General features: G+C 36.2%; 2 long non-coding RNA genes across 3 annotated transcripts; one reads left to right on the forward strand and one right to left on the reverse strand.

The window, feature by feature from the left end:
* Window positions 1-971: 971 nt before the first annotated feature.
* Window positions 972-2,955, reverse strand: LOC137261731 (uncharacterized). Its single transcript, XR_010954863.1, has 4 exons — window positions 2,877-2,955; window positions 1,850-1,889; window positions 1,567-1,695; window positions 972-1,314 (listed from the first exon to the last, which is right to left on the reverse strand). It is a non-coding gene; the product is annotated as an uncharacterized lncRNA (long non-coding RNA).
* Window positions 2,956-4,116: 1,161 nt separating this feature from the next.
* On the forward strand, window positions 4,117-5,548 carry LOC137262161 (uncharacterized). Of its 2 annotated transcripts, none has more exons than XR_010954893.1 (3): window positions 4,117-4,154; window positions 4,680-4,770; window positions 4,954-5,069. It is a non-coding gene; the product is annotated as an uncharacterized lncRNA (long non-coding RNA). The 2 variants fall into 2 exon arrangements; XR_010954892.1 differs by lacking the exon at window positions 4,117-4,154 and adding an exon at window positions 5,496-5,548 and having other exon boundaries at window positions 4,673-4,770; window positions 4,954-5,080.
* The last annotated feature ends 3,487 nt before the right edge of the window (window positions 5,549-9,035 follow it).

Below are 9,035 nucleotides of genomic sequence, written 5' to 3' on the forward strand. Positions count from 1 at the left end.
AATTGTTGGTGGCTGTACCCTGAAAGGGGGTTGAAGTATTATAAAATTATTGTCCTCCTGAGAGGGTACGCAAGTCCACAATCATTCATAGTAAATTTAAGTCTACCAGGATTATAACCGTAGTATTCATGTGATTTTAATTTCGGCTAACTTTTCGTACAATCGCCAGCAGCTGAAGGGATGGTGTAAATCCAACTAGGGTCCATGTAGGTAGCAAAGGTACTGTAAGTCCCCATGGTTCCTAGTGTGGTGATCTACCTTCTGTTGTTGGCGATCTATAGTCTGTTTTTATATTGTATTGACTCAATAGTGGTATTAGTTTTAACTTTCCATGCTAGTTTTAATTGAAATTGTGATATTCTAGGTGTTTTACTGTCCTTCGTCGACAGTTTTTTATGATGTATATATGCTCTTTTTCATTGTTGAATGTTCTCGTCACGATATGGCTGAGATATTGCTGTGACGTTCAATATTAACTCACTCACTGCGTTCTGTTTATTTTGTTGACAGTTACATAGACAGATTCTTTCATACAAATGCATAAAATCGGTGATACGCAATGTGATTACCACAGCAAAAATAACTTGGTTTCCGTTCTTGCGGAAACCCGATGGATACTGGGTAATGTAGGTTTCCGCTAGGTTTCAGTTTCAGGAAACGCGCAATGAGAGTTTCCGCATAGTTTCCACAACTGAAACTAACAAGTCTTAGTTTCCGTCATGTTTCCGTCAACTGAAACTGTAGTTGGAAGTTTCCATTTAGTTTCAGTTTACTGAAACCTTTATAGCTGGAGTGAGTAAGTTTCTGGTCTTGCGGAAACCTTGTGGATCTTGGGTAATGTAGGTTTCTGCTAGGTTTCTGTACAAGGAAGATGACAATGAGAGTTCGCTTAGTTTAGAAAGCTGAAATATGTTGTATTATCTTGTTATATTTATTACATATTTATTTGAACAAAAAACAAACGCTGGAAATATTATGATCCAACTGTTTCATTTCTTAGAAAAGCTCACATTTTAATGCAACAGGGCAGTTGCAGTAGTACACAATTCGCTGTATTAAGAAACTGGGGCGCTCAGAGAAGAGTAACAGAATTCTCTGCACACAAGCATTGCTCAGGAAGTTGGCACACTGAATGAAGACGAGCTAGTCACTACACAAAGTGCTTTGTTCTTCTGTAGATGTTTGTTGCTGTATGCGAGTCCTGGTTAATATCTGGCGAAACATCTGAATCCGAATCAATCAGGCTCTCACATTGTGGTGGTAATAGCTCGCAAACCTTGAATGTGCTGTTAATATCTTGGTCACTGTCAGTGTCTGGAAAGGAAAAGGACATTCAGTTTGAATCATCAATTCAACTGAGAGACAATTCAATGAATGAAACACAGCAATATATATGATAATGCAGATAACATGTATTACAAATATTAAATACGTATTACCATTTGCTCACTTTCAGTTATTACAGTTACATGTATGATACATACATTAAATATATTAAACATGGATAGCAAAGTGACAGTGCAAACTCGATTTTTAGTGAAATCTAAAAATTCTTTGATGACTAACCTGATGAAACATTTGTCATTCACCCGAAAAATCTTTACAAACTAACAAACATCTTGTTACGGAGATGGAGATAACGTGTTTTTCTTGAAACAGACGTCTGGCAGTGAGGACAGAAAAGCCGTATTTCTCCTGGAATTTTAAATATATATGTATATATTATGCTTGAATCCATGTACAGTTACACTTTGAGTGAGGTCAAAAAGGTTTGTTGTATGTATTAACATAGTGTCAGCTTCATTATAAAGCTATATGAATAATATTGTTATAAAAGAGATTCCCTTACCGGGCATCATTCTCCGAGTTTGTTGGTCCACAATCCATATCTGTAAATCAAATAACTGACACAACGATTCTTTCAGAAATATGAAACTTGAGGTGTGATGATAATGTCAATGCATTGTAGGGCTAACACATGCAACATGTACTGATGGACAAGGTTTTAATGGTTATAAAACAAATATCAAACCATGAAACTGATTAACTGGTACAACTGCATACACAGAACTGACACAGAACATAAGATACTAGATAATTTGATGAACTAATAAATGTATGATGTGACTTGGTTGAAATATTTCTGGAGTACAGATTATATGAATAGATATAACGAAGACATATATGCGGAATATCTCTGGGTACCCATGTTAAAACAAATATTGTAGAAACCAACCATATTTCAGAAACGTATTTCTCGTGATTTTAGGCTGTTTTTCTTGACAATTACTTGTCGCAATGTCCACAAAGAACTGTGTCCCTGCAGCAGAAAGTGCCACGAATAGTCTACAGAAATTATGCATAGCCAAAGGGTCAGTGGGATTGTGCTTCATTCTTCATTCACATTGACAAATGAATTAAGGTTTCAAAGAAATCGTGACACATCACCAAATTATATTAGTAATAGTAGTAAAGTTAACTTAAAGGGTAGATAGGGATAGTACATCTGGGTGTATAACTGAAAAGAACAAATAATTTTGTGAGCACAGTGCGTAAATTACTTACATGGTACGTGGGGGGGGGGGGGGGGGGGTCCATCCAGCAGAAATATATCCGGATACTACCTTCTCCTGACAGGATTTTAGAAAATAACTTATTTGCCACAATAAAGTTTCCCATGAGTGCTAAATCAGTAGGACTCATGACGCTCGGGCATGTTAAAGTAAGGTGAACATGTTTTCACAATTAATCACTGTTAATAATCACAAGGTCTACATATTGATGTTTGACACTGAGAAAAAGCAATCAGTGACGCTAATGCGATGAAAAGACTGCTAAAACCATAACTGCTCACTGTTGTCACTTTGAGTACTTACATTCAATCCGCTGAATTCCACTTTTCACACTCCCCTTTGATGTCGGCAATGTAAACAAATAAACGAATGGCGACAGGATCACGTCCACGCGAGACTATCTAATTGTTAACAAAACAACTCACAACAGGGTATACCTTCCTCTTTTGTTGTAGAACGAGGAAATCTACTGTCAAATGGTCACATTAGATTTATTTAAAAAAACACAATGACAAAACTGTCTATTTCCCGTGAGTGCTAGCGAGACGCCATCTTGTTTGGCGGGTAGGAACAAATTTGTTTTCCTAGCAATTATTTTTCAAAACTTTAAGCATAAGATGGCTGCGTCGTGTAAACTTTGCCATGGCCACCTCATTTTCCCCAAAAGCACTCGACGAAAGAATTCGCGACTTGGAGAAGAAAGCAGAGAACGGATGCGAGCAACTCGGAGTACCTCGGATGTGTCAGGTAAGACCGAGGGTATTTTATTGTAAATAACGTTTAAAGAAATATTGCGTTAATGACAGAAATCCGGATAGATTATAAAGTTTATCCCGCGAATGTATATTTTCGCTCGTATTATTTTTAAATGTTATCGTTAAATCTAAGTAAAATAGGCCTGAAAAATAAGTTTGTTTATATTCCATTTCAATAGATCGACATGGTATAGAATACACCAAGCTTGTATTTGTAAGTAACTATCTTAGTACTAACCACAAGTATTTATTTAAGTTTAAAGGGGCAGACTTTTGATTTTAGTGCTCCTGTTAATAGTTTGCAAATTTTAGCGTTGCAACTCGGTTAACACTTGTACAAAAGGTGTGTGTGGGGGTGGGGGTGGGGGGGGGATGAATTACGATCTGCATCAAAAAGATCCGCCATATGTAGTGGTTCACTCATGGGTTTACTGGGTATTGCAAGATGTATTTCACCAACTCAGATATATTTTAAAGAATGATAAAAATTATGGGCTTTTACAATGGCAACATTTCGGTGTAATTTATTAAATGCAATCCTGGATCATTAGTGAAATGAAATTGTTTACCCCCAAATTCGCTCAGAGGGGTCAGATGTGTTTCTGAACTATTTGAGGCAAACACTAAATTCATATAAGAAACTGTTAGCTCTGCGTAGGATACATTTAAAATTTCATGTAATTTTTCAATAATTTAATACATACGTGTTGAGCATAATCATATATATATACCTGTTATATTTAACGTATTTGATTTAATCTTTTAGGCTGTTGTGAGAAAAATCTGGACACGACTGCTCCTGGAGGATCACCCTTGTCTATCGAAGGTATGTGCTCATGTTACTAGGTAATTTCACTTTGAATATTTCATTAATTCACTTCCCTACGTACGTTTTCTCAAAATGAAAAATACATGAAAGTATCATTTGCAAATGGATTTGAATAGCCGGTAAACTAAATCAGTTTAACATTACACCTGTGTGAAATTGCCATCAAACTGACCCCTTGATTTTACAATGCTTAATTGCTGCAAGGTTATGTCATGTGATATAACTAAACTTCTTTTATCATGATCTTTATGTCAGTTGTTCACTTACCGGTTGCATAACTTTGGCAAACAGGATGTACATAGAATTTGCACGAAATAACACAAAGGATGGTTAGCCTTTTTGGAAGTTATTTTAAATCATTTAACTACAAAATGGTAAACTAAAATATATGTATTCAAAGTTATAAATCTGCAGTTTACTTGGTTGTATAATTTTCACTGACGATCGTTAATTTTAATAGACATTGTATTGAATGCATGATTGAATGAAGTGCAAGAAAAATGACATTTGTTTTTATTTCAGTAAAGCCGATGACGAGGACTCTATGAATATAGTAGTCAAAGAAACAAGTGACTATATCACGACCAAGGATGGTCAATAGGATCTTGTGAAGGTAATTTTCACTCACCTGCCTGTCATTATAAATAGTTAATGATTTAAATAATAGTGTAAAGACAGATTTATGGATGTTAACTTCAGTAACCAAGCCAGCATGGCATATATAAATACCTTTGCCTAACAGATGAACTAAAATGTGTGAAACATGCTGTATAGTACTTTAAACATTTATTTTCAGAAGCGCTTTGTAGAGTGTGTAGAGTGGCGGAACAGGCGTGATGATCTCAGTAGACAAGAAACCGGAAAGAAAGTGTCACACAGAACAGCAGCAAACAAAAACAAAAAAACCAAAAAGAATGAAATCCGTAAGTATATCTATTCGAATAATAACATGTAACAATTCTTCTCATTACAATGTGTGACAGATTCTAAGTTCCGGAAATATACATTTAAACTGTTTACGGATTATTTGCTTTTTACATTCTTAAGATGTAACACATGATTCAGATCATAATTTCATAAATCATAACATAAGAATCAAGTCAGTTAATGGTGATATATAAACATGTTATTACACTTCAGTGACTTCATGTCACTTCAGAGCAACAGATTGTGTGTCCATAAGAAAATAGGATATGTCATTAAATGTGATGAACTGCTTAACTTGTGTTGGGGTGATTAATGAAGTAAATAATTTTTCACGACACTTCCTTTTTAATAATTTGCAATCCATCTTGGCATTATGGTTTATCTGTTGATTGATTTTTGTTTAATTTTCAGAAAATTGCACTGCGCATGAAAAGCCTGAAAACTATTGACTGGCCAGATCGACGAAAGGAAAGGGTTTCAACTATACTTACCTTGGAAATGACTTCACCAGTTGTGAGTGATGAAGAAGATGCCAATTCATTGCTCTCTTACCCCTTTACCTGGGAATCTAAACTCAAGATGTCTGCACTGGACTCAGCCACAATTTTCAACGCCACCACCAAAGCTAAGGCCAACATGAAGACCAGGATGCGGCATCCAACCACAATGACAGAGATATCCGCTCAAGGATGCCCAAGTGGGCTAGTAAATAGCTAATCGATCACATGAACGTAATTTTATCTGTGATCAACTAAATTTGAATTATTCTCAATGTAAAACTTTAATAGTTTTGATATTCTGATTGTATTTCAATTAATACAATTTTATTCAATCTTAATTTTTATCTATTTTCCAAGAGACCTTTATTTACTTTAAATACATTTTTTGTACTTTCAATGTAACCTAAGTTCTTTATTGCATTTTATTTCATTGTTGTATTGTATTGCATGGTGTGTGTTATTATATGTTTAGCATTGACTGACTGGGGTGTGTTTTTCTGTGTCAGCGTGAGGAGGTGCAGGAGGAGTCAAGGGATGCAACTGTTATAGCATGTTTTTAGAAATATTTTTGTCATAAGTGACAAATATTGATCTGTTATCTAGTGCTATATCTTTTTATTATTTATTAGATAAATGTTTGATCCATATTTGTCTGAAAATAAAACAGTGAATCTTATTGTATCTTTTGTTTTTCTTTATGTATACGTGATGATTGTACACAAACTCCTTATATTGTCTTTGCCAACCAGGAGTAACAAGAATGTTATATGCAATGACACACATTGAATGACTCCTGTGAACCCGAGTAAATGAAATGCTGTGGAAAGTTTTCTGGCAACAGAAACTCTGCGGAAACCTGATGGAGTCTTGGTAACTGAAACTCTGCGGAAACCTGATGGAGTCTTGGTGACTGAAACCCTGCGGAAACCTGATGGATCTCTAACTTAACTGAAACTCAACGGAAACTTGTTGGAGCATGGGTAACGGATACCGTGCGGAAACCCTTAGAAAGTGGGTAATTGACAGTTTCCGTCATTGCGGAAACTCAGTGTAAAAGAACGGAAACTCACTGGATTCTTGGTGGAAACTTAAGTTTCAGTCCACTTTCCATCAGGTTTCCGCACTGCGGAAACCAGGTTATTTTTGCTGTGTACGTGATCAGACTAAACATCCACTTGCAAAGTTTGAGATCGATTGCATCAATGTGTGAAGACTTATTTACAAAGAGAAAAAAAAACCCGGGTCCACGTGCATTCCATGACAAACTATATTACTTTATGTAATGACATCGTCTCAGAAGCACAGACTGTGACAGACACCCCAAACGAAAATAAACTGTGGTCTCTTTTTTCAGCCAGACTTCATAGTTACTAACGCCTATATTAATATTGGCAGAGTAACGTTGTATTACAACGCCTGATCATATCTGAAGTGAACGCCACTGAACATATCTGTAACTCTACAAAGCACAAAGTAGGGTCGAACTGATATTCAGCAGCACATGCTTGTCGTAAGATGCGGATCTGATAGTCTTGCTTGCTCTTTTTTTATAATGTCTTTCACGAGATTGTCTGGCCCGGATGCCAGCAATTACGTGTAGCTTTAATATGGATTGACTAACTATTATAGTTTTACACATGTTATACGAAAGTGATAACATCTGCGGTATTCATTTCGTGTGTTCCAAGTAAATGATTGATTGCAAAAAGGAATGCATTGCGTGTGTATCTGTTTAAGTGTTTTATATGAACGCTTCACGGATGAAGTATATCGGCTACAGAATGATTCGTGGAATTACAACTACAGACCGAAATAAATTGGAAGAATAAAAGAGAAAAGAGTGGAATGCTGGATAGTAGTGGATATTTCATTTTTACATACGATACAGCCGCATTAATTACAAAAACACAATCGGTATTTTTATTGTAAATTCAAGAACCCGTTGCAGTTGCAGCAGAACCGGTCACATAAAATCATGCAACTGCCACATATCGTTACATGTTGCGTCATTTAATAGTGTGTGCAGGCGTATACATAAACACCTTTTAATGTATGCAAACGTGTGCAAAAACGCTTTTGGAAAGAGAATGCTTAATTAAAGATTTTTCTTCATGTGTAGGTACTGAAGGGTAAAATTGGTCTTAATTAAAACCATACAAAGGCCCATTGGGACTCACGGTATGATAGATAAAAGAATCTGAACCTATGATTATGCCTTTGGCAATGCAGATATTTGGCATGTATATTTTTCTTTTTGTTTTTCCATGGAATGTTTAGTTTTAGGTTAATGGTCTGCTGGGCTTCGTTTCCGGAGCAGAAATCAAAAGCCGTTCAATATTTTTCTGCAAAGCGTGGTAGATATATCAATCAGAACCTAAAGTGGTGCCTTTTGCTATTTACTGATTTTGAGGATTTATCATTTCCCCATATTCCATGGAAGCGATTCGAACCTAGTCTCATTAGGGAGGGATGAGCTTCGTTTCCGGAGCACAACTCCAAAACAATTCAATATCTTTCAGCAAAACTTGGCAGATATGTGAGGCAGACCACAAAGTGGTGCCTGTTGCTATTTACAAAGTTTTGTCATTTTTGCTTTTTCCAGTATCGATGGAAACAAGTCTCAGAAGAGATAGATGCCACTGGACGTCGTTTCCGGAGCACCATTTCATATCTTTGCAATAGATCTTGAAGTGGTGCCTTTTGCTGTTTACCGAAATATTGCATTTATATATTTCATGATTTCCATGGAAACGATTCAAACTTAATCTAAAAAGCATCAAGTAACTGTCAGATGATTTATCCTTTCAAATTTGTGTGTGTGTGTGGGGGGGGGGGGACATGCTATCTTCTGATGACTCTTGACTGACACAGACTTTCTTACGACCTCCTACTAGGTTTTGTTAGACAGACAATACGAGTGAAATGGATGATACTGAGACTAAGTTTAATTAGGCTGACAGGAAAATGGTGTCGAGTTGGCAATGTAAAGTTGATATGTTATCATGTGTGATCCATTCCAAAATACACATTTTCATTTAATGCCAGAAGCAGTCATAAAATCATATTCTACAAAAGCCGTTTTTACAAACAGATAATGCCAACTAAAGTGTTATTTTTGTAGAGAGTAATGCCTACGTAACTCTCCATACCTTAGAAATAATGGAAACAAGGCACATTATCCTTAAGGAGTGGAGACATATGGGGATATTAACCTACATAAGTTTCCATCCTTGAAAAATAATAAGCAGACACGGGAACGACGTCATAAATGTACGTTAACACGAGTTAATGTTAAGTCCATGTATGGAATAAACTGCTGCATTCATGTCCATTGGAGTCTGGACCTTTAGCATTGGTATCCACACATTACCGCATCCCAATTTTCAGAACGATGGTCATGTTGTGGGCCACTGGATCATCTGGTTCAGTCTCGAGTATTTACAGACCGCCG

This window comes from Haliotis asinina, chromosome 14 (genome assembly GCF_037392515.1).
Source record: "Haliotis asinina isolate JCU_RB_2024 chromosome 14, JCU_Hal_asi_v2, whole genome shotgun sequence".
Classification (NCBI taxonomy): domain Eukaryota; kingdom Metazoa; phylum Mollusca; class Gastropoda; order Lepetellida; family Haliotidae; genus Haliotis; species Haliotis asinina.